This window comes from Procambarus clarkii, chromosome 14 (assembly GCF_040958095.1).
Source record: "Procambarus clarkii isolate CNS0578487 chromosome 14, FALCON_Pclarkii_2.0, whole genome shotgun sequence".
Classification (NCBI taxonomy): Eukaryota; Metazoa; Arthropoda; class Malacostraca; order Decapoda; family Cambaridae; genus Procambarus; species Procambarus clarkii.
The window spans coordinates 42,747,910-42,772,761 of record NC_091163.1 but is presented as its reverse complement, the minus strand read 5'-3'; the positions used below and the strand labels follow the sequence as shown (position 1 = coordinate 42,772,761).

Here is a 24,852-nt window from a genome sequence, read left to right as displayed (position 1 = left end):
TGGAGCTGCTCCACCAGTGAAGCATGATAGGAGGCGACAGTATTAGGCATCAAATGACAGTTCTGAAAACCAAAGAAAGAAAGGACAAGACACCCTGATCCGAAAGAGAAAACAACCTACGAAGAGCAAGAAAATGGTGAAAAGAACGCCAGGATACTTCATACTGTTGCCGAGACGAAGCTCTCAGGTGGGACACCAACAAAGCCACCTGATCACCATAGAAATGGTGATACACCTGCATCAAAAAAGACCAGACGCGAAGAGCAGAGGAGAAGGTCGAACCAACCCCGTACCAGACTGGTCCGACTTGCTAAAACAGGCGGAGCCGCAGGAAACGCCCCAGGTTCAGACACCAAGCAAACAGCGCCAGAAACCAAGGCTGGGCTGGCCACCAAGGGGCCACAAGGACTATTCTCCCTGGGAAGGTCTCTAACAGAGCCAGAACCCGAAGCAACAGCTGGACCAAGGGGAAGAGGTACAGGTAACCCCACCTCGACCAGTCCTGCCGAAAGGCATCCACTGCGAACGCTTCGCAGTTGGGGAAAGGCGTCACATAGACTGGGAGACTCCGAGACCACGCCGACGCGAAGAGGTTCACTTCTGGGAGAGCGTACGTCTGGCAGATCCAACGAAATGAATCGTCGTCGACCGTCCATTCCGTGGATAGGGGAATGAAGCAAAACAGGCAGTCCGCCTGGACGTTGGACACTCCCCGGATATGAATCGCACGGAGAGCCAAACCCCAAGAATCCAGCAGACGAACCAATCGAAGGGACCAACCCCAAAGAGCCAAGGACCGAAGAGAACCCCCGCGGTTCAGGCAATGAACTACTGGAGAACAGTCCGAATGAAGCCGAATGGTCGAACCCCGAGCGACCCGAACTCTCCGAAGTGCGAACCAGACTGCCGTGACCTCCCAAACTGTGCTGTGAGCCTGACGGAAGGACAGACCCCACCATCCCTGGCCAGCCTGGTGAGTACTATTCACAAAGCCCCAGCCGAGAGACGACGCGTCTGTGAACACATCGAGCAAAGGCTCGGGAAAGCGCCAAGGCACTAAACCCCAAAAACCTCGAAGAGGAAGCCGGTGATGCAGGAACCAACACAAGGCCCCTGGAGGACGAACCCAACGATCGCGAGGAGACAGAAGGGGAGTCCCCGAAGGAACCAAAACAGACGCCGAAGCCAAATCTGACCCGGCGGGTAGACTAGCACGGCGAAGGTCAGACTCCTGCATAACCGGTGGAGCAACCGCCGAGTGACCCAGGACCCCCTCAGAAACAGCTGACAGCGGGACCGCAGCTGCAGCAATGCCTCTGGAGAGAGAGACAAGGAGGCGGTCCAAGAATCCCAAACAAGACCCAGCCAGGTCCGAACCTGGGACGGAACCAGATGCGACTTCCTCCAGTTCACTAGGAACTCAAACCTGGCGAGCTGGGAAAGAACCATATCCCTGGTAAGAAGACAAGCTGACCGACTGGGAGCCCACACCAGCCAGTCGTCGAGGTAGGCCAAAACCCGAATCTCTAGAAGACGCAGATGGGTCACCACAACCTGGATCAGACACGTGAAAACGCGAGGTGCCATATTCAAGCCTAAAGGAAGGCAACGAAAGCAGTAAGCCTGACCCCCCACCACGAAACCTAACCAGTCCCTGAACCCTGGATGAATAGGAACATGCCAATAAGCATCCTTGAGGTCCAGGGACACCATCCAGGCACCCGGCTCCAACAGAAGCCAGACCTGAGACAGAGTAGTCATTTACTACTCAGTAAATAACGGAGTAGTAGAAAGGAGGGGCAAGGAAACCAGGGGTTCAGACGGGACAAGTCCAGAATGAACCTCAGATTCGCACAGTCCCGTTTCGGCACTGGAAACAGGCGGGAAACCCACCTGAGATACAGGGTCATTTCGGCCACGCCCAAGCGCACCCACTCCATGACAACTTGACGAAGCGCAGGAGAAACAGCCTGCCCTGTCAGCCCCGAACCCCAGAAAGGGGGACGAGCTGCCCAACGCCACCACAGGCCGGATGACATGACCGAAAAGGCCCACAAATTGTGAGACCAAGAGTGGGCAAGCAGATCTAGCCTCACCCCCATCGCCCCGTCAACGGGTCGAACCGCGAAAGGGCCGATGCCCCTTACGAGAACCCAAATGTCAAACAAGGTGATCACTGCGCCGACCAGACGACGCCGGCCCTGAAGGCAACGACGGCTCAGAAACTGGCACCAACGGCCCACCTCAACCAGCGGAACCGTGAACCCTGGCACGACCCCTTTGAGACGGCCAAGAACGACCACCCCGAAGAACCAACAAGTTCGACATAGGAAAACAACTAGATGAAGCCGCTTGTAGAAACTGCGAGACCGCAGCCTTTGCAAACAACAACGAGCAAAACGGAAATGAAAACCTAAGAGCCAGGGCCCATGCAGATTCCAAAGAGAGGGCGAGCACAGCCTGACGGCACGCGATGTGAGAAGCAAAAAACAGAGACACCGCCTCCTTCAGGATGGGCACATAGAGCTTCAATAGTGCAGCCGACGCCCTAGCTGCCAAAGTCAGAGCCCCAGACGAAGGCCCGTCACTCAACGCATCCACATCCTCCACAAGCCAGACAGAAGACAACTCTAGAAGGGAAAAGAAACGTAAGACTGAAGCCAAATGCCCTCGGGCGCGCAAATCCTCTGCAACCAACGATGCCGAAAGAGGAGGAACCTGCACGTGAAGCTGGAAAAGGCCAACATCCCGAGACAGCACGGGGCGAACAAGCACGCATTAAGGTGCTCAAACTCGCCCCCCCCCCCCAGGTAAACCTGTATAACTGTAGAAGTTTCACGCCAATCAAGTGTGCGGGTCCAACAGAACCCATGCCATGCCCCCAACGAAAAGAATGGGGAGTTTGCAAGCCAGGAAGACTCTGGAACCTCCAAACGCACCCAAAAGCGGGAAGAAGAACCGAACTCAAAAGAGGATGGATCCATCACAGAGGCATAAACCGGGTCTCGCAAGAGGTATGCAGCAAGAGCCTCCCGGGCCTCCTTTGCGGAGATACGGGAAGTAGAAAACCTCTGGAAAGATGGAGCCGAGGTACCCAAATGAGCCAGGAACCGAACCCGGGGAGGAGCTAAACCCAAATCATACTCATACAGGGAGGGAGGGTAAGAAAACCCCTCCCCCTGCAACAATAAGCCCCACGAGGAAGGCAAAAGCACCCAAGCCGGGTCAAAGAGGGCCCAAGGCCCCCAGATCGACACCTCCCCAGCTCCCAAGATCCCCCACATCGGGACCCGGGGCAGAGCCGTCCTCCAAACCCTCTACCCCTGAAGAAAAGGCAGAGTCCAGGGAAAAGGCAGACAAGAAGGGGGTCTGCTGGTGGGACCCAGAAGCCTCGGCAGGAGGAACCGGCTCAAATGCCTCCGTCTCCAACCTGAATGGGGCAGCCCCGAAGATGCCCGAGCCTAAGTACCAAGTAAACCCTGTGCCGAATCCGAAACCCTCAGACGTTTGGGAGCCGGACACAGGGGGAGGGGGGGGGAGGTGCAGGATGAACCACAGGGAAAGGACCAGGGAGCGTGGGAGGAGCCAAAGTCAAAGCAACTAACGCCCCCAGGTCCGAATCCCTACAACCAAAATGGGGCAGCCTTGGGGCATCTGGGTGGGAAACCAACCTAGGGCATTGCAGTAATCTAAACCTAACATGCAATGCAGATGCTGCCTGTACCTTAACCCTTAACATGCTCGGGGTTTAACCCTTAACATGCTCGGGGTTTAACCCTTAACATGCTCGGGGTTTAATATCCTGTCATCCCCACAGGCGCATGTCATTTTGAAAAAAAAAAACCAGCGTTGAATGTAATGAAACGCCATTTTCTGGGTGAGACCCGGAGGCTCCCCGGAGCTTTACCGGCTGATATGCTAATGTCAGACTTTGGCATCAGTCATGTGTATGGAGTTCTAGGGCCTACCGGGGACCACGAGCCAGAACCTGGCCCCCTCAGAGAGGCAAGGGGAGCAATAGCCTATAGAAACCCCCGTATGGTTGGAAGCATTCTATGTCTGCCATTGACCGGGTCAAGCATCCAGAAAGGTAAGCATTCCAAAACAAACCCCTATTCTGGTGAAAATTGCTACCTAAGCCGAACTAGTGGATAGAACTCTTCAACAGAAAACAAGGAAACTAGTATGACGTCATACGTCACCGCGCCGCTGTCTGCGCAGCTCCCCCCTCCCCGGGAGGGGGAAGGGGGAGCCCCAGACCTCCCACGCCGGCTATCCACCCATCAGTTCTGTGGCTGGATGTCAAAACACGCGAAAAACGCCGACCGGAGGGAGGGAGGGTTGCCGGGGAGCCTCCGGGTCTCACCCAGAAAATGACGTTTCATTACATTCAACGCTGGTTTTCTGGGGGGAGCCCCGTCGGCTCCCTGGAGCTAACTACCCACAGAGGAAGGTCAAAGGGACAGAACCGGGAGGCGGACGCCACGCACCCCCCAAGGAGGCGAGACAACCGGCAGTAAATGCCAACCCAAGGCGCCACAGCCCTGAAAATCCCGGGAACAACACGAGAACCACGAGCAGCAAGGCCCCTGCACGAACACCAAAAATCCATGCCCGAAAGACCGCAAGGCCACGTCGCCCAGACAGCAGCGAGAGCAGCGAAGCCACGAACGCCACAGGCATGAGGGAAGAATACAGGCAGCTTAGCCGCAAGAACACGGCTGACCACCCGGGACACTATCACCCGCGAACCGGGAAGAACAGAACCGGATCAACGCAAAACGCGCTCCGGACCCAAACGCCGTGGCACGCAAACAACAGCGGAGGGCCGCCACTGAACACAAAAACGACACACCCCCGGCCCGACCAACGAAGCACCAACAAACCCTGGACCCCTCCAGAACGCAGCAGCCCCACCCCGCGCCAGAAAAGATGGAGACTGCTGCCACCAAACAACCAAAACGCTAAAACCGAAGGAGCAAGAAAACTCAGCGACTCGACCCCCAGAGGCAAAGGCCCAAAGGAAAGAGCCGACGAAAAAACACACCGGAACCGAAGGGGCACTACCAACCGAGGAGAAGACAGAGCACGCTGACCACAGACCAGGATGGTGCAAGCGGCGCACGAACAGGCCGGAGGTGAAACGACGCACAAGACAGCTGACTAACGGTGCAGAAGCAACACCAAGGCCGAAAGCAAGCTGAAGCAGCTCCGCCTGCGCCGCACGAAAAGAGGCGACAGTATGTGGCAAGACGACAGCCCCCAACCCCCACCAGAAAACCAAGCCAAGAGTAACCACCTAAGAAGGGACAGGAAAAGGAAGGACCGCCAAAATACCCCATACTGCCGCCAAGAGAAGTACAGTGCTTCCTCAGACTAACGAACCCCGCTCTATCGAATTCCCGGAAGAGCCGAACAAATTGAATTCGGTACCAAATGTTCAGTGGAACATACAAATGTTCGATTAAGTGAGGAATGTTCGTCCAAGCGGTCACCGAGGCCGAGCGTCAGAGCTGGCTGTCATCAACTATGATTCGCCAGAGTGTAAACAGTTATGTAGTGTTTTATTATCCCTACCCATTGTTTCTAGGGAGAAATGGTGATAAAAATGGTGATAAAATGGTGTCAGGGGGCATTGGTGAGAGAGTTGTTGTCAGGAGGCAACACGTGCTCCCCCGCCCCCACCCTCCTTCCTCCACCTGACCACAGAGACCACTCACTCTCCTCTCGTCGTCAGATGCCAAGAGTCAATTTAATGATAATTATCGCATTATCTACACTGAAAATAGCCTTTTTATTAGAAAAATGTCATATTGGAGCAATAATAATGGTGAAAATTGTAATATATACAGTACATATTTTAAACAGTTTGAACACATTTCCTTTTCACTGAATTTTTAATACAATTGGGGTGTAGATAACAGCTGGCTGGCATTGTGTGGCCGGCCAGTCGCTCCCTGAGCCATTGGGGGGGGTGGGGGTTGGAGGGGGGGGGGTTGTTTCCTGGATCCCTCCCTCCCTCCTCTAACAGCCTACGTACTGTACTAATACCTATTTAGAATAAATTTTGAGTAGGCCAATAAAACAAGCACAGGTCGTGTGAACGTTAGGCCTTGGTGAGGTGGCTGGCATCATTTGTGGTGGTGTCAGGGGAGGCAGGTGGTGTCAGGGGAGACAGGCGGTGTCAGGGGAGGCAGGTGGTGTCAGGGGAGACAGGCGGTGTCAGGGGAGGCAGGTGGTGTCAGGGGAGGCAGGTGGTGTCAGGGGAGGCAGGTGGTGTCAGGGGAGGCAGGCGGTGTCAGGGGAGGCAGGTGGTGTCAGGGGAGGCAGGTGGTGTCAGGGGAGGCAGGCGGTGTCAGGGGAGGCAGGCGGTGTCAGGGGAGACAGGCGGTGTTAGGGGAGGCAGGTGGTGTCAGAGGAGGCAGGTGGTGTCAGGGGAGGCAGGCGGTGTCAGGGGAGGCAGGCGGTGTCAGGGGAGACAGGTGGTGTTAGGGGAGGCAGGTGGTGTCAGAGGAGGCAGGTGGGGTCAGGGGAGGCAGGTGGTGTCAGGGGAGGCAGGCGGTGTCAGGGGAGGCAGGCGGTGTCAGGGGAGGCAGGTGGGGTCAGGGGAGGCAGGTGGTGTCAGGGGAGGCAGGCGGTGTCAGGGGAGGCAGGTGGGGTCAGGGGAGGCAGGTGGTGTCAGGGGAGGCACGTGGGGTCAGGGGAGGCACGTGGGGTCAGGGGAGACAGGTGGTGTCAGGGGAGGCAGGTGGGGTCAGGGGAGGCAGGTGGGGTCAGGGGAGGCAGGTGGGGTCAGGGGAGGCAGGTGGGGTCAGGGGAGGCAGGTGGGGTCAGGGGAGGCAGGTGGGGTCAGGGGAGGCAGGTGGGGTCAGGTGAGGCAGGCGGTGTCATGGGAGGCAGGCGGGGTCAGGGGAGGCAGGTGGTGTCAGGGGAGGCAGGTGGTGTCAGGGGAGGCAGGTGGGGTCAAGGGAGGCAGGTGGGGTCAGGGGAGGCAGGTGGTGTCAGAGGAGGCAGGCGGTGGAAAGAGGCAGGTGGTGTCAGGGGAGGCAGGTGGGGTCAGGGGAGGCAGGTGGGGTCAGGGGAGGCAGGTGGGGTCAGGGGAGGCAGGTGGTGGAAAGAGGCAGGTGGTGTCAGGGGAGGCAGGTGGGGTCAGGGGAGGCAGGCGGTGTCAGGGGAGGCAGGCGGGGTCAGGGGAGGCAGGCGGGGTCAGGGGAGGCAGGCGGGGTCAGGGGAGGCAGGCGGGGTCAGGGGAGGCAGGCGGGGTCAGGGGAGGCAGGCGGGGTCAGGGGAGGCAGGCGGGGTCAGGGGAGGCAGGCGGGGTCAGGGGAGGCAGGCGGGGTCAGGGGAGGCAGGCGGGGTCAGGGTAGGCAGGTGGGGTCAGGGTAGGCAGGTGGGGTCAGGGTAGGCAGGTGGGGTCAGGGTAGGCAGGCGGGGTCAGGGGAGGCAGGTGGGGTCAGGGGAGGCAGGTGGGGTCAGGGGAGGCAGGTGGGGTCAGGGGAGGCAGGCGGTGTCAGGGGAGGCAGGTGGTGGAAAGAGGCAGGTGGGGTCAGTGGTGGAAGGTGTTGTCAGGGGAGGTGGAAGTGGAGAGAGAAGGGTGGTGACCACGCATGGCTGCCAAACCTCTCATTCATACTCTATTATAAATCTCAATCTTAGCTGTAAAATATTTATGCCAAAATATGTTAATTTTCGTGTATTAATATACATTATTAATTATTAACACGTTTTATTGTTTCCTGAAGAAAACAATAGCTGACTTGGCATTGTGGTGTGTATGGCCGGGTACCTGGGGGGTGGGGGGGGTCCTGGAGGTGTGAGAGGAGACCTGTCAACCCATCATTTTTTTTTTGTCGGGCGAGTTGAGACGCTTCCAAGCCTGCTGCTTCAATACACGGTGTGGGTAGTGTGGTATGGTGTGGGTGGTGTGGTATGGTGTGGGTGGTGTGGTTTGCGTGTGGGTGGGTTGGTGTGGGTGGTGTGGTTGGGTGTGGGGGGATGATGTGGGTGGTGTGGGGTGTGTGGGGGATGATGTGGGTGGTGGTGTGGGGTGTGTGGGTGGTGGTGTGGGGTGTGTGGGTGGTGGTGTGGGGAGTGTGGGTGGTGGGGGCGAATGGTGTTAGTGGTGTTGGGGATGGTGTAGGGGTGTGGGGGATGGTGTGGGTGGTGTGGGGGATGATGTGGGTGGTGTGGGGTGTGTGGGGGATGGTGTGGGTGGTGGTGTGGGGTGTGTGGGTGGTGGTGTGGGGAGTGTGGGTGGTGGGGGCGAATGGTGTTAGTGGTGTGGGGGATGGTGTGGGTGGTGTGGAGGATGGTGTGGGTGGTGTGGGGGATGGTGTGGGTGGTGTGGGGGATGGTGTGGGTGGTGTGGGGGATGGTGTGGGTGGTATGGAGGATGGTGTGGGTGGTGTGGGGGATGGTGTGGGTGGTGTGGGGGATGGTGTGGGTGGTGTGGGGGATGGTGTGGGTGGTGTGGGGGATGGTGTGGGTGGTGTGGGGGATGGTGTGGGGGATGGTGTGGGTGGTGTGGGTGGTGTGGAGGATGGTGTGGGTGGTGTGGAGGATGGTGTGGGGATGGTGTGGGGGATGGTGTGGGGGATGGTATGGGTGGTGTGGGTGGTGTGGAGGATGGTGTGGGTGGTGTGGAGGATGGTGTGGGTGGTGTGGAGGATGGTGTGGGTGGTGTGGAGGATGGTGTGGGTGGTGTGGAGGATGGTGTGGGTGGTGTGGAGGATGGTGTGAGTGGTGTGGAGGATGGTGTGGGTGGTGTGGGGGATGGTGTGGGTGGTGTGGGGGATGGTGTGAGTGGGGTGGGGGATGGTGTGGGGGATGGTGTGGGTGGTGTGGGGGATGGTGTGGGTGGTGTGGGGGATGGTGTGGGTGGTGTGGGGGATGGTGTGGGGGATGGTGTGGGTGGTGTGGGTGGTGTGGAGGATGGTGTGGGTGGTGTGGAGGATGGTGTGGGGATGGTGTGGGGGATGGTGTGGGGGATGGTATGGGTGGTGTGGGTGGTGTGGAGGATGGTGTGGGTGGTGTGGAGGATGGTGTGGGTGGTGTGGAGGATGGTGTGGGTGGTGTGAAGGATGGTGTGGGTGGTGTGGAGGATGGTGTGGGTGGTGTGGAGGATGGTGTGAGTGGGGTGGGGGATGGTGATTCTTGCATCTCAGATTATTATTGACACCAAAAGAGCATGAAAGATATTATAATGAAGCACCACACAACAAAGAAACAAACTAATGTGTCCTGGCATATGTTTAAAAAAAAAAAATAAGAAGGTTGTTGGGGCCGGACGGATGGAACGAATTCCGCACTGGAACGAATCGGCTTCGCCCCATATAGTTCGTTCAAGTGAGGACACACTGTACGCAGGTGGGACACCTACCACGAAGCCACCCGACCACCAACCGGAGGCGAGACCACGAGGCAGAACATAAGCAGACCCGACAAGGCCCCTCCGAGCCCAGGAAAAAGGCGGAGCACATAACCATTGCCTATAGCATCAGCCGAAGAACTGATGGGTGGATAGCCGGCGTGGGAGGTCTGGGGCTCCCCCTTCCCCCTCTCGGGGAGGGGGGAGCTGCGCAGACAGCGGCGCGGTGACGTATGACGTCATACTAGTTTCCTTGTTTTCTGTTGAAGAGTTCTATTCACTAGTTCGGCTTAGGTAGCAATTTTCACCAGAATAGGGGTTTGTTTTGGAATGCTTACCTTTCTGGATGCTTGACCCGGTCGATGGCAGACATAGAATGCTTCCAACCACACGGGGGTTTCTATAGGCCATTGCTCCCCTTGCCTCTCTGAGGGGGCCAGGTTCTGGCTCGTGGTCCCCGGTAGGCCCTAGAACTCCATACACATGACTGATGCCAAAGTCTAACATTAGCATATCAGCCGGTAAAGCTCCGGGGAGCCGACGCGGCTCCCCCCAGAAAAAATTATTTTTTCTTCCTAACCTGTTAATTTGTGTTCACTGATCACGGGAAAAATAATAAAAAAAATCGTAAGTGGCATATATTGCCCGCTATAGGGCGGGGAAGTCTGGGAAATTATAGGCGCTGGCTCAGCATGCGTCCCAGGCGGTCTGTTGCTCGCCAGCTGTCAGGCCGGAGTTGCCACAAAGAGATAATTACCTAATTATTTCAATGTCTCTGATTGATTTTTCATAGTTTTTTTGCTGTAATATTATTCAATAGTGTGTAGTTTGATATATTTATATAATAAAATGAGTGAATCATTGCTGTATTAAAAAATATGGTGTGCATATTGTTGATTCAATTATGTTCATCAATCAGTGAACAAATACTTTGTCGGTTATTACACTATAAGCACAGGTTATATATAAGTATTTGCATGTTTTGTTCACTATAACGAACCACTAAGTAGCTATTATGAGTCAAAAAGTAATGAGGAGTGACCGCCGTGTACCAGCCAGCCACTCCCGCCCTCCCTCCAGTCATCTGACTCACCCTCATTCTCCTCCCACAATACTGTTTTTGCTATAATTCACTATATACAGACGTTATATATAAGTATCTACATGTTTTGTTCACCATAACTGTACATCTAAGCTTGTATGGTGAGTAAAGGCACAAATACATAGGACCACACACAGTCAGCTGATGGCTGCCGCCCTCAAGGCCAGACGCACTAATATTTCTCCTCCAACAATACTGTGTGGTGTTATTATGCTATATACACACATTATATATAAATATCTACCTGTTTTATTCACCATACTTGTACAAATAAACTGGTATGGTGCCCAAAGACCATCGTGGTAACCAGTAAACAACAACACAGTCATCTGCACGGTGGCGTCGTACAGACGACGCCACCGCCCTCACCAAAATGGCGGCTCCAAACCTCTTGCTGTTTATACCCTCTATACACACGTTATATATAAGTATCTACATTTGTGTTCACCATAGCGAACCACTAAGCTGGTATGGTGAGTACAGTCAATAAAAGGTGGCCCCACACAGTCAGAAGACAACGCCACCATCCTCCCTCCCACAGCATTACTACTCCTTCCATGGTGCACAGCGCTAAATATCACCACAATCCTGCTATTATCAGAACCCTGGTTAGTTTTATCACAGTCAGGGGTCTTCTGTAATAATATCATCGCTACATAATAGCATGAACAAGTATATTTTGGCATTTTTAGGCGATGCTGTGGTCACAAGCTGAACAGCAGTGCTGTTAGCTCATGCTGCGTGTGTCAGGCTTGGTTGCTCACTCAATACTGAGGCCAATAACACCCAGGAGTTTGGCCCACGATTTAAAAAAAAATGGCGTCTGTTTACAAGAGCCCTGATGAAGGTGTGGTGAACCCCGTGTATCCGCGGGCCGTTTAAATCTTGCGAAGTACTCCAACACGTCGTCATATGACGTGATGCGCAGTTGACTGGAACAACGTCCAACACGTCATATGACGTGATGCGCACTTTAAGGGTTAACAGCAATATCATCAAAATAAAACTGGAGCACGAGCAGAGAACATGACTCGCAAGAATCCGGGTCAAAGGTGTCGTTGACTCAACAGGCAGCATGACGGAGGCAAAAGAGGTGACTGTCACCCTGAGACAAGGGCACACTGCAACCTTCAAACCCGCACAAGGCAGGCTGGAACTCAGGAGACGCATCCATGGGTCCACCGAGCCCCAACAGGGGTTTCCAGGGCCCGTAGGGTAACAACTACGGGAAGCCCGGGCAAGGTGTTGCTAACCGGTTAAACACCCAAACAACAAGGGGGTAGATGATAACACTGAAATCCCTGTGACGTGTACAAGCACGGGGGCCTAGTAAAGGGCCACCAAAACAGTATCAGGGAAACTATAGTCCCACCAGGCAAACAAAACCCCCCCGCAAAAGTACACCGTCCCCAGAGGCAACAGGAACTGGTCGCCGCTTAGGTGGCAGGACGCGCAACACCTTGACGCCCTAACCAGCAACCCACCAGTCCTACCCAAGGTCAAACAAAGGCCCCAAGCCCCAGCTGGCCCCAAGAGCGAGGCAAATGCCGAGCAGCAAGAACCCCTATGGGAGCAGTTCCCGAATGCCCCAGGGGAGAGAACCCTGACACGCAGGGACAGTATCACAGGGCGCTTAGGGAAGGAAGCCCCTAAGCACATGCAGCCCCCGGTACTGATGAGGTGCTCCTGGCCACCGCACACCACACTAAGACATCAGACAATGCCACACAAGGCAAAACACCGCCCAGGAATTTGAGGTCAGAGAATCATCTGTCCCGGTTGGCACTAGCTTACGAACTGAAGGCAGCCAGCGCGGTGAGGTCCGGGCCTCCCCTCCCTCTCAGGGAGGGGAGGGCGGCACGGCAGTAAATGTGATAATTGCTTGTTTGCTTGTTTCCTTGGGATTGTAGGGAGTTTCTACCTCACTGTTTGTTTTTTTGTTTTAGTTTCTTATCATGTGGGATTAGTTTTGTTATGCCTACCTTTCTGGGTGCCTAACCCCAGTTGATGGCAGATAAGAAAAAACCCCAACCACAAGGGGGTTTTCCAGGGCCATTACTCTCTGAAACCTCTCTGAAGGGGCCAGGTTCTGGTGCTGGTCCCTGGTAGGTCTGAACTCCATAGCTAGTGTCCCAGTCTAATATAACATACATTAGATAAGCTCCAGGGAGCCGTAAGGGCTCCCCACAGAAAAGGTTTTCGACAGAGTTCCACATAAGAGGTTGTTCTGAAACTAAAACATACTGAAGGAGTGACATGAAGACTTCTAACATGGATGAAAATTTTTTTAACTGACAGAAAAATGAGGGCAGTAATCAGAGGCAATTTATTAAGCTAGAGAAATGTTACGAGTGGAGTACCAGAGGTTTCTTGCAATGTCTACAAACAGAAATGTTCATTGTCTACATAAACGACCTACCAGATGGAACACATTATTATATGAACATGTTTGTGGATGATGCTAAGATACTGGGGAAGATAAGAGATTTAGACGATCGTCATGCCCTTCAAGAAGACCTGGACAAAATAAATGTATGGAGCACAACTTGACAAATGAAATTTAATGTGAATAAATGCCATGTTATGAAACTGGGAATAGGAGAACACAGACCACACACACCCTAAAAATTATGTGAAAAATCTTTAAAAAATTCTGATAGAGAGAGATCTAGGTAAGGTTCTACATAGAAAACTATCACCTGAGGACCACATAAAGATCATCATACGAGGAGCCTATACTACACTTTCCAATTTCAGAATTGCTTTTAAATACTAGAGAAATTGTTCACGACCTTTGTTAGACCAAAGCTGGAATATGCAGCAGTTGTATGGTTCTCATATCTTAAGAGGCACATCAACAAACTGAAAAAGGTGCAAAGACGTGCAACTAAATGGCTCCTGGAACCGAAGGTACAAGAGCTATAAGGAGAGGTTACAGGCATTAAATATGCCAAAACTAGAAGATAGACGAAAAAGAGGCGATATGATCACTATGTACAAAATAGTAACGGGCATCAATAAAATTGATAAGGAAGAATTCCTGAGACTTGGAATTTCAAAAACAAGAGATAATAGATTTAAGCTGACCAAACAAAGCTGCCGAAGAAATATAAGAAAATTCACTTATGCAAACATAGTGGTAGATGGTTAGAACAAGTTAAGTGAGAAAGTGGTGGGGGCCAAAACTGTCAGTAGTTTCAAAGCGTCACATGACAAGATTACTTGGAAGAAGGGACACCACGAGCTTAGCTCTCAACCTGTAACTACACTTGGGTAATTATTGGTTGCTGCTGTACACTTGTCATACAACACTTTGGTTCACAACACTGACCATCATCAGAAGTCTACAATGTTTGTATTCACTCTTAAAAAATTAAAAAAAAAAAAAAAAAAAAAAAAGCGTTGAATGTAATGAAATGCCATTTTCTGGGTGAGACCCGGAGGCTCCCCGGAGCTATACCAGGCTCACGTGTATATATTAGACCGTGGCAACAGTCAATCGAAAGAGTTCTAAGCCTACCAGGGACCAGAGCCAGAACCTGGCCCCCCTCAAGAGAGGCACGAGGAGCAATGACCTAAAGACACCCTCGTGTAATTGGAAGCAGTCTTTGTCTGCCATCTACCAGGTCAGGCACCCAGAAAGGTAGGAATTCCAAAACAAATTACTGCTGATCAAATAATTTGCAAACCGAAATCCGAACTAGCAAGAGAACTCTCTAATCAAAAACCAAGGAAACAAGTATGACGTCACCACACACACACACACACTCACACCGCGCATCCGTCTGCGCAACCCCTCCCTCCCTGGGAAGAGGCAGGGGGGAAGGGGTCCCTGACATCCACGCCGGCAACTCTCCTCAGTTCAGAGGCCGAGTATCAAAAACGCGAAAAAAAACAAATGCTGACCGGAAAGAGGGAGGGAGGGATGCCAGGGAGCCTCTGGGTCTCACCCAGAAAATGGGGTTTCATTACATTCAACGGTGGTTTTCTGTGGAGAGCCCCTTCGGCTCCCCGGAGTTAACTAACCAAAGATAAAGAAAAAAACCAGCGTTGAATGTAATGAAACGCCATTGTCTGGGTGAGCCCCGGAGGCTCCCTGGAGCTTATCGGGCTAATGTATGTTATGTTAGACCGGGACATTAGCTAAGGAGTTCAGACCTACCAGGGACCAGCGCCAGAACCTGGCCCCTTCAGAGAGGTTTCAGGGAGCAATGGCCCTGGAAAACCCCATATGGTTGGGGGTTTTCCTTATCTGCCATCGACCGGGGTTAGGCACCCAGAAAGGTAGGCGTAACAAAACAAACCCCACATGGTAAGAAACTACAACAAAAACCAAACAGAGAGGTAGAAAACTCCCTACAATCCCAAGGAAACAAGCAAACAAGCAAACATCACACTTTACTGCCGCGCCGATCGTCCGCGCAGCCCTCCCCACCCCGGGAGGGGGAGGGGGGAGCCCCGGACCTACCGCGCCGGCTGCCAAGCTCCAGTTCGGAAGCTAAGCTTCAACGCGAAAAAACCGCCGACCGGTGGGAGGGAGGGTTTCCAGGGAGCCTCCGGGGCTCACCCAGAAAATGGCGTTTCATTACATTCAACGCTGGTTTTCTGTGGGGAGCCCCTACGGCTCCCTGGAGCTTCATACCCAAAGAGAAGGAAAAGAAAGGGCTAACCCGGGAGGCGGCCGCCACAAACTCTGCAACGCAAAGCCAAGACAACCGGTCGCAAACCTGCGACCCAAGGCAACAAGAACGCCCAAGAACAGACGCACATATGGATGGGCGGCCAAAAACCTGTGCGACCCACAAATCCCTGCGCCCGAAACGAGCCCGAGACGTCACCAACACAGCAGCAAATGCTGCAAACGTCTGAAAAGCACGGGCGCAAAGACAGACCGCAGGAAGAAGGAAAACACTGCGGACGACCTGGGAGACCCGAGCCCTGAAAACAGGGAACGAAGGAACCGGATCAACCACAGCGCATCCCCAGGCACGGTACGCCGGTAACAGCAAAAAGCACAACCGGACAACACAGGACGCACCCCCCGGCCAAACCAAACAAGTACCAATACCCCAAGAACCCCTCCGGAAAGCAGCCGTCTCGACCGTCGCCAGGACAGAGAAAAGCTGCACACCAATAAAGCTACCACCAGTACCAAAGAGGAGGAAACTGAAACCGAAGGGGCTACCACAAACTGAGGGGAAGATAAGAAGGCACCCTGAACAAGGACCAGGATGGCTCAGGCGACTCATGAGCAGGCCGGAGGGGAAACAAAATGCGAGAAAACGTAATAAACGTCATACTGTCTCCAAGACGAAGCTCGCAGGTGGGACACCGTCAACAAAGCCACCTGAACACCATAGAGATGGTGATACCTGCGTCAAAATACCAGACGCGAAAAGCCAAAGAGAAGGCCGAACCAGTCACGGAAAGGACCGATTCGGCCTGCCGAAAGAGGCGAAGCCTCAGGAAAAACGCCCCGGGTACGGACACCTATCAAGCAGCGTCTGAAAAGAAGGCCGGGCCGGCCACCATGGAACCATAAGGACTGTTCTCGTGGGAATGGGCTGCAACCGAGCCAGAACCCGAAGCAACAGCTGGACCGGGAGAAGAGGTACAGGTACCCCCCACCTCGACCAGGCCTGCCGAAAGCCTCCACCGTGAAGTCCTCGCAGGTGGGAAGGGCGCCACAAAACGGGCGACGCCTAGACCACGCCGACCCGAAGACGTCCATGGCCAGGAGTCCATAAGCCCAACAGAGCCAACAAAACGAATCGGCGACGACTGGCCAACCCACGAAGAGGAATGAACCGAGACAGCTGTCCACCAGGACGCAGGACACACCCCGGACATGAACCACACGGTTAACCAAACCCCCTGTGGTTCCGGCAAGAACCACCAGAGAACAGTCCAAACAGAGCTTAATGGTAGAGTACCTAGTGACCCAAACCCTCCGAAGCGCAAACCAGACAGCCATGAACACCTGAACCGGGCTGTGAGCCCGACGGACAGACTCCATCAACCTCGGCCGACCTGGTGAGCACTGGTCACAAAGCCCCAGCCGAGAGACGACCCGTCCGTGAACACATCGAGCGAAGGCTCGGGGAGGTGCCAAGGCACGGAACCCCGAAAACCCCAAAGAGGAAGCTGGTGACGCAGCACCAACACCAGATCCCCAGAGGAACCCAAGGAATGCAAGAGGCGGAAGGGGAGTCTCCGTAGGAACCAACCGACGCCGGAGCCAAACCCGACTCCGCGGGCAGACAAGCACGCCGAAGTGCAAACTCCCGCACAACCGCCCCAGCAACCGCTGAGCAACCCGGGACCCCCTCCTGAACAGCCAAAGGCGGGACCACAGCCGCAGTAACACTTCTGGAGGGAAGACAATGAGGGGCCCCAAGAGCCTGAAACAAGGCCCAGGTCCGAACCCGGGACGGAAACAGAAGGTAAAACCTCCAGATCACCAGGAAACCAAACCCAGCGATCTGGAAAGAACCATCCCCTGGCGAGCAGACAAGCGGACTGACTGGGAGCCCACTCCAGCCAGTCGTCGAGGTAGGCCAGACACCGAATCTCAGACGCAGACAGGGCACTAAGATCCGGTAAAGATGCAAAGAGTATACAAAGTGCCCTTTACAAAATAGGGAAGGCAATAAAAACAGAAAACCTGAAGCCCCACCACCAAAGCATTATATGACAATCATATTAAGACATATTATGACATATGACAATCATTATATGACAATATGACAATTATAATCAAAGCATTATACGACAAAGAGTGCTGGGAAGACGGGACACCACGAGAGTAGCTCTCATCCTGTAACTACACTTAGGTAAGTACACATAGGTAATTACCAACCGTGCTAGCCCCAGAAAAACTGGAGAGGAACGTGCCAAGAAGAGGCCTGGAGGTCCAGGTCCACCATCCATGCACCCGGCCCTAACAGAATCCGAACAGGAGACAACAGTCCTCCGAGGAGGGCAGAGGATCCAGGGCGCAGACTGAAGTAGTCCAGAAGAACTGCAGACTGGAAAAGCTCATGACTGCAAAGAGCAGACGGGAAGCCCAGAAGGATGGGGAGGATCGACCACGCCCCACGCACCCACGAAGAGGAAATGACGAAGCGCAGGGGAAGAAGCCCACCCCGCCAGCTCTGAACCCCCCCCAAGGGGGAGAAGCCGTCCTCCGAAGCCAGCAGAGGCCGGAAGACAACCCAAAGCGCCCACCAACAGCGGGATCAAGCGAGAGGCAACAGAGCAAGCTGCTCCCCCAGCGCCCAGTCAACAGAGAAGGGAACAGAACCCCTTCAGAAAGAAAAAGTACACTACCGAAGTCATGAGGAGAGACAACGGGAATGAAACCACACTTCGCTGGAAGATGAAGTGAGGGGAGACCTGATCACCACATTCAAGATACCCAAGGGAATCGACAGGGTTGATAAGGACAGGCTATGTAACACAAGGGGCACACGCACTAGGGGACACAGGTGGAAACTGAGTACCCAAAAGAGCCACAGATAGAATTAATTTTTTTTTTTTTTTTTTTTTTTTTATAGTGTCAGAATGGGAACAGGAAAGCACTAGGAAGTAATGTGGCGACTCCTCACACAAGTAACGAGGCTGACCCCCATACAATGTCACATGTAGACATGACAGAGCCCAAGAGGCACAGGAACCGATACACAAGACCGTCAGTAGTTTCAAAGCGTTATATGACAAAGAGTGCTGGGAAGACGGGACACCACGAGCGTAGCTCTCATCCTGTAACTACACTTAGGTAATTACACTTAGGTAATTACCTGTTGATGGACGGTTGAGAGGCAGGACCAAGGAGCCAGAGCTCAACCCCCACAAGCACAACTAGGTGAGGACATATATTGTAAAAGCACAAGCCGCCGACTAGTGGCAGAGAGCACTACACCGGCCAGGCAAAGAAGGCACAAAACTGCATCAAAAGGCCCACCTCGACAGCAAAACCACAAAGTCCCAGCACAACCACAACATGTGCCAAGACCCAAAAAGCTTAGTCTGCAAGCCAGGAAGACCCCGGAACCCCAAAAGGCAGAACCGGGTCACACGAGGAAACAGTCCCCTGAACCCACAAAAGGGGGCCCAAGAGGAAGAAACCTCCAGAACGAAACCAAGGAACCCAAAGGAACCCAGAATCGAACCAGGGGGAGCCCAAACCACCACATTTGCCGGCGGAGAACACCACTGAAAGGCAAAGCACAGACCCAAGCAGAACGCCCTGGGAAAACGGTCCCAACAGACCGAAACCGAGGGGCAAGGTGTGGGAGCAAGCATACCAGCCAGGGGCACTGAGCCTAAACCCATAGGCTCAGACCCAAAATCAACACCCAAACGTTCCCAGAGGAACAGGCAACGGCAAGAAAACACCAGAAAAACAAAGAAACGACAACAGAACAAAAACCCTGAAAATTTTTTGAAAACTCACCAGAGACGCTCGCTCGCACACCCAGACGCATGTAAACAAACCGCAACGCCGCCCTGGTGGCCACGCCGTGAAACCGGCAGACGAAAATGGCCGCCAGCAGGGGGCTGTGACTGACGCTAAATACACAAAAACACGCCAGCAAATGTGGGAAGCTAGCAGACTGGAAGGGCGAAAAACGCCGCCCAACAGCAGAAAAACCCCTGAAGGGGCAAAACCGCCCCAGAACTGCTAGCAGGCAACCCCCACAGCCCCGGGAACCAACAACAGAGGCCCCGGGGCAGAGCCGTCCTCCAAGCCCTCCGCCCGTAAAGAAAAGCAAGAGCCCATGGGAAAGGCAACAAGAAAGGGCCGCTGGTAAGACCCAGAAGCCTTGGCAGGAGGCACAGGCTCAAACCTCCGTCCCCAACCCGAACGGGGCAGCCCCCGAAAACCGCCCGAGTCTCTGCCGCAACTAAACCCCGCCCCGACCCCGAAACCCGCAGACGGTCCGGAGCCGGGAACATGGAGAGAAAGGGGCGAGCAGCACCTAACCAAACGGGGCGGCCACGGGGCATTCGAGTGGGAAACCAACCTAGCATGTTGCAGCAACATGGATGCCGCCTATACTCTGAACAGCAATAACATCAGGAGAGTACTGGAGAACAAGCAGAGAATCACTCGCAAGACTCCGGGTCAAGGTGTCAGTGACCCAACAGGCAGCATGACGGAGGTAAAATTGGCGACTGTCACCCGGAGACAAGGGAACAGCAACCAACGATCCCGTACAAGACGGGTTGGAACCCGGAAGACACATTCAATGGTCCCCCGAGCCCAGACAGGGGTTTCCAGGGCCCGTAGGGTAACAACTACGGGAAGCCCGGGCAAGGTGTTGCTAACCGGTTAAGAAACCCAAACATAACAAGAGGGTAGATTATAGCACTGAAAACCCCTGAGACGTGTACAAGCACGGGGACCTAGCAGAGGGCCGCCAAACACTACCAGTGGAACTATAACCACCTTCGGCAGAACCCCACCAGGCAAGAAAAATGAAAAACAAAAGAAAAACCCCGCAAAAGTACACCGTCTCCAGAGGCAACAGAAACTGGCCGCCGCTTAGGTGGCAGGCTGCACAACACCTTGACGCCCTAACCAGCACAATACCAATCCCTACCCAGGGCCAAACAAGGGCCCCAAGCCCCAGCTGGCCCCAAGGGCGAGGCAAATGCCGAGCAGCAAGAACCTCTACGGGAATGGTTCCCGAACGCCCCAGGGAAGATAACCCTGTTACGCAAGGGCAGTACTCACAGGGCGCTTAGGGAAGTCTGCCACTAAGCACATGCAGCCCCGGCACTGATGAAGTACTCCTGGCCACCGCACACCACAACACACGGCAGTGAACGCCACACAAGGCAAACACCGCCTAGGAAACTGAGGCCAGAGAAGCGTCAATCCCGGTTGACATTAGCGAACGAACTGGAGCTTGGCAGCCGGCGCGGTAGGTCCGGGGCTCCCCCCTCCCCCTCCCGGGGTGGGGAGGGCTGCGCGGACGATCGGCGCGGCAGTAAAGTGTGATGTTTGCTTGTTTGCTTGTTTCCTTGGGATTGTAGGGAGTTTTCTACCTCTCTGTTTGCTTTTTGTTGTAGTTTCTTACCATGTGGGGTTTGTTTTGTTACGCCTACCTTTCTGGGTGCCTAACCCCGGTCGATGGCAGATAAGGAAAACCCCCAACCATATGGGGTTTTCCAGGGCCATTGCTCCCTGAAACCTCTCTGAAGGGGCCAGGTTCTGGCGCTGGTCCCTGGTAGGTCTGAACTCCTTAGCTAATGTCCCGGTCTAACATAACATACATTAGCCCGATAAGCTCCAGGGAGCCGTAGGGGCTCCCCACAGAAAAAGGGACTTACTCGGGAGGCGGTCGTCACTTGCTCCTCAACTCGAAGTCAAGACAACTGGCTGCAACCAGCGACCCAAGGCTACAAATGTCCGAGAAGGGCCAGGAACATTAACGAGATACCGTGCAGCCAGGACCCTATTCGACCTCCAAAATCCCCGTGCCCGAATGTCAGCCCAGGACATATTCCCCAAAACAGCAGCCAAAGCTGCGAACTTACGAACTCTGTGGGCATGGGGATAGACCGCAGGTCGGTTGGAATGAATAATCCTGTGGACGTCCTGGGAGACTCATGCCCTGGAACAGGGAAGAAGGGAAATCGAGTCCACCCAAAGTGCATCCCCTGCCATGGAGGCCGTGGCATGCAGATAACAGCGAAGAGCCGCAACCGGACACAAAACATGATGCACCCCCGGCCAAACAAACCAAGCATCAACAACCCAAGGACCCCTTCGGAAAGCAGCAGACTCATTCTTCGCCAGAAAAGGAGAAGGCTGCAAACAAATGAAACAACCACCAGGACCGAAAGAGCAGAAACCCCTGCGCTGGAGGAGAGCATGAAGCTCCCCGACCCGACCCCCAGAGGCCAATGCCAATAAGAAAAGTGCCTTAGAAAAACAGTCCTGAACCGAGGGGGGACACCACAAACCGAGGAGAAGAGAGAAAAGAGAGCACCCAGTCCAACGACCAGGATGGCTCAGGCGGCGAAGTAGGCTGAAGGTGAAACAACGCTTGAGAAAGCTTGCGGAATGGAGCAGAAGTGACATCCACCCCGAATGCAAGCTGCAGCGGCTCCGCCAGCGCCGCACGATACAAGGCAACAGTATTTAGCATAAGATGACAGTCCTGAAACAATCAAGAAAGGACAAAACAACCTGATCAGAAATTGAAGACAACCTATGAAGAGACAAAAAATGCCGACAGGACCGCCAGGAAATTTCATACTGCTGTCAAGACGAAACTCGCAGGTGGGACACCATTAATGAAGCCACCTGATCATCATATAAGTAGTGATACACCCGTGTCAAAAAGACCAGACGCGAAGAGTGGAGAAGATTGAACCAGCCACGTACCAGACTGGACCAATCTGCTGAAAAAGGCGGAGCTGCGGGAAGACCCTCGGGTTCGAACATCGAGCAAGAAGCAGCTGAAACCAGGGCTGAGCCGGCCACCAAGGAGCCAACAGGACAACTCTCCCCTGGTAAGTCTCCAACCAAGCCAGGATTCGGAGCAACAACCGGACCGGTGGGAAGAGGTACAGATAACTCCACCTCGACCAGTCCAGCGGAATGGCATCGACCCCGACAGCTTTGCAGTCTGGGAAGGGTGCCACATAAACTGGAAGATGTCTTGACTACGCTGATGCGAAGAGGTCCATCTCTGGGCGCCCGTATGTCCAGCAGAGCCAACTGAAAGAGTCGGCGTCGACCGTGCATTTCGTGGAAAGGGGAATGAACCGAGACAGGCCATCTGCCAGGATGTTTGACACCCCCTGAACATGAACCGCCAGGAGAGCCAAACTCCGCAGACGAGTCACCCGAAGCGACCAGCCCCAAAGAGCCAAGGACCGCATCGAACCCTCATGGTTCAGGCAATGAACCACCAGGGAGCAGTCCGAATGGAGCCTGATCATTTCCCCTCGAGTGACAAAGATCCTCTGAAGCGAATGCTACACCACCGCAAACTCCCGTGCTGTGCTGTGAGCTCGACGGAAAGACGGACCCCACTGACCCTGGCCGGCCTGGTGAGCTCTTGTCACAAAACCCCAGCCGAGAGACGAGGCATCTGTGAACACATCGAGCGAGGGCTCGGAAAGGCGCCACGGCACAGAACCCCGAAAAACCTGTAGAGGAAGCCGGGGACGCAGCAGTCAACGCAAGGCTTCCGGGATCCGAACCCATCGATCGCGAGAGCAGAGGAAGGGACGACCCCAAAGAAACCAGAACATTCGCCGAAGCTGGTCCACAAAACATTGTGGACCAGCACAGCGAAGTTCAGGCTCCCGCACAGCTGCTCAAACAACCGACGTGTGTCCCGGGTGCCCTCCAAAAACAGCCGGAGGAAGGACTGCAGTCGCAACAGTGTCACAGGAGGGAGAGACAAGGAAGCGGTCCAAGAGTCTCACACAAGACCCAGCCAAGTCCGAACCCGAGAGGGAACCAAATGGGACTTCCTCCAGTTTACCAAGAACCTGAACCCGGCCAGCTGGGAAAGAACCAAATCCCTGGTGAGCAGACACGCCGACTGGCTGGGAGCCTACACCAGCCAGTCGTCAAGGTAAGCCAGAATCCAAACCCCTAACAGATGCAAACGGGTCACCACGACCTGGGTAAGGCGTGTGAACACTCGAGGTGCCAGATTCAAGCCGAATGTAAGACAACGAAACCAGTAAGCTTGTCGCCCCACGACAAAACCGAGCCAGTCCCTGAACTCCGGATGAATCGGGACGTGCCAAAATGCATCCCGGAGGTCCAGACACCATCCAGGCACCCGGCACCAAAAGCAGCCGGATGTGAGACAGAGTGGTCATCCGAAAGGAGGGGCAAAAGACCAGGGATTCGGACGAGACAAGTCCAGTATGAATCGCAGATCCACACACTCTCATTTCGGAACTGAAAACAGGCGGGAAACCCACCTGAGGGATGTTGTCGTTTCGACCACACCCAAGAGAACCCACTCCCGGGTGATCTGACAGAGCACAGGAGAAGAGGCCTGCCCCGCCAGCCCTGATCTCCCCAAAGGAGGAGGAGCGAACCAACGCCACCGCAGGACGGAGGAAACGACCCGAAATACCCACGAATCGTGGGACCAGGCGAGAGCAAAAAGCTCAAGCCTCGTCCCTATCGCCCCATCAACAGGGCAACCTGCGAAAGGGCTGATGACCCCTATGAGAGCCTGACTGACGCTCAGAGCAATCACTGCGCCGACCCGACGCCAATGGCTCCAGAGGAGGTGCCGGCCCAGAATCTGGCACTACTGGCTTACAACAACTGAAGGAACCCCGAGACCTGGCACGACCCTTCCGGGCAGGACCACCATGGCCCCCTCCCCCGGAAAACCAACTAGTCCGACATAGGCTGACAACTAGACGAGGCTGCTTGCAGAAAATGCACCACTGCATACTCTCCAAACAGCAACGGACAAAAAGGGGACAAAAATCTAAGAGCCAGGGCCCAAGCAGATTCCAAAGAGTGGATGAGCACTGCCTGTCGGCACGCAAGACGAGAAGCAAAGAACAGGGACACTGCCTCCCCCAGAGTCAGCGCAAACAACTTCAACAAGGCAGCCGACGCCCGAGCTGCCGAAGCAAACACACCAGACATCGACGCAGATCCCAGTTCCTGCATATCCTCGCCGAGCCAGTCCGAAGACAGCTCCAGTAGGGGAAAAGAAACGCAAGACCAAAGCCAAATGCCCAAGGGTGCGCAAATCCTCGGCTACCAGGGACTCCAAAAGGGAGGGGAACCTGCACGTGTAGCTGAACCTGACCGACATCACGAGAAAGTTCGGTGGTGAACAAGCAAGCATTGAGGTGCTCAAATTTGCCTCCTAGGTAAACCTGAACAACCGTAGTCACTTCCTGCCATTCAAGCGCACAGGTCCGACAGAACGAATGCCACGCCCCCAACAAAAAGAAGGGGCGGTCTGCCAACCAGGAAGACTCCGGCACCTTGTAATGCACCCAGAAAGGAAATGAGGAGCCAAACTCAAAAGAAGAAGGATCCATAACTGAGGTGTAATCCGAGTGTCGCAAGAGGTAAGCCACAAGGACTTCCCGCGCCACCTTTGATGTGATGCAGGAAGTCGAAAACCTCTGGAAGGAGGGAACCGAGGAACCCAAGGGAACCCGGAACCGAATCCGGGGAGGAGTCGCACCCATATTAAAATCGTACAGGGAGGGGGGGGGGATAGGAAAACCCTTCCCCCTGTAACAACAAGCCCCGCGTTGAGGGTACCAACACCCAAGCATTGTCAAATGGGGCCCAAGCACCCCAAGTCAACTCCTCCCCAGCCCCGGGAACCTCTACGTCAGGACCCAGGGCAGAGCTGTCCTCCAA

The 24,852-nt window shown here is 54.5% G+C and overlaps 1 protein-coding gene across 12 annotated transcripts in view; it reads right to left on the bottom strand.

Moving 5' to 3' along the window:
• Nucleotides 1-24,852, bottom strand: part of Gcn5 (Gcn5 acetyltransferase) — a 287,084-nt gene that overhangs the window by 65,974 nt on the left and 196,258 nt on the right. The window lies entirely within an intron of this gene.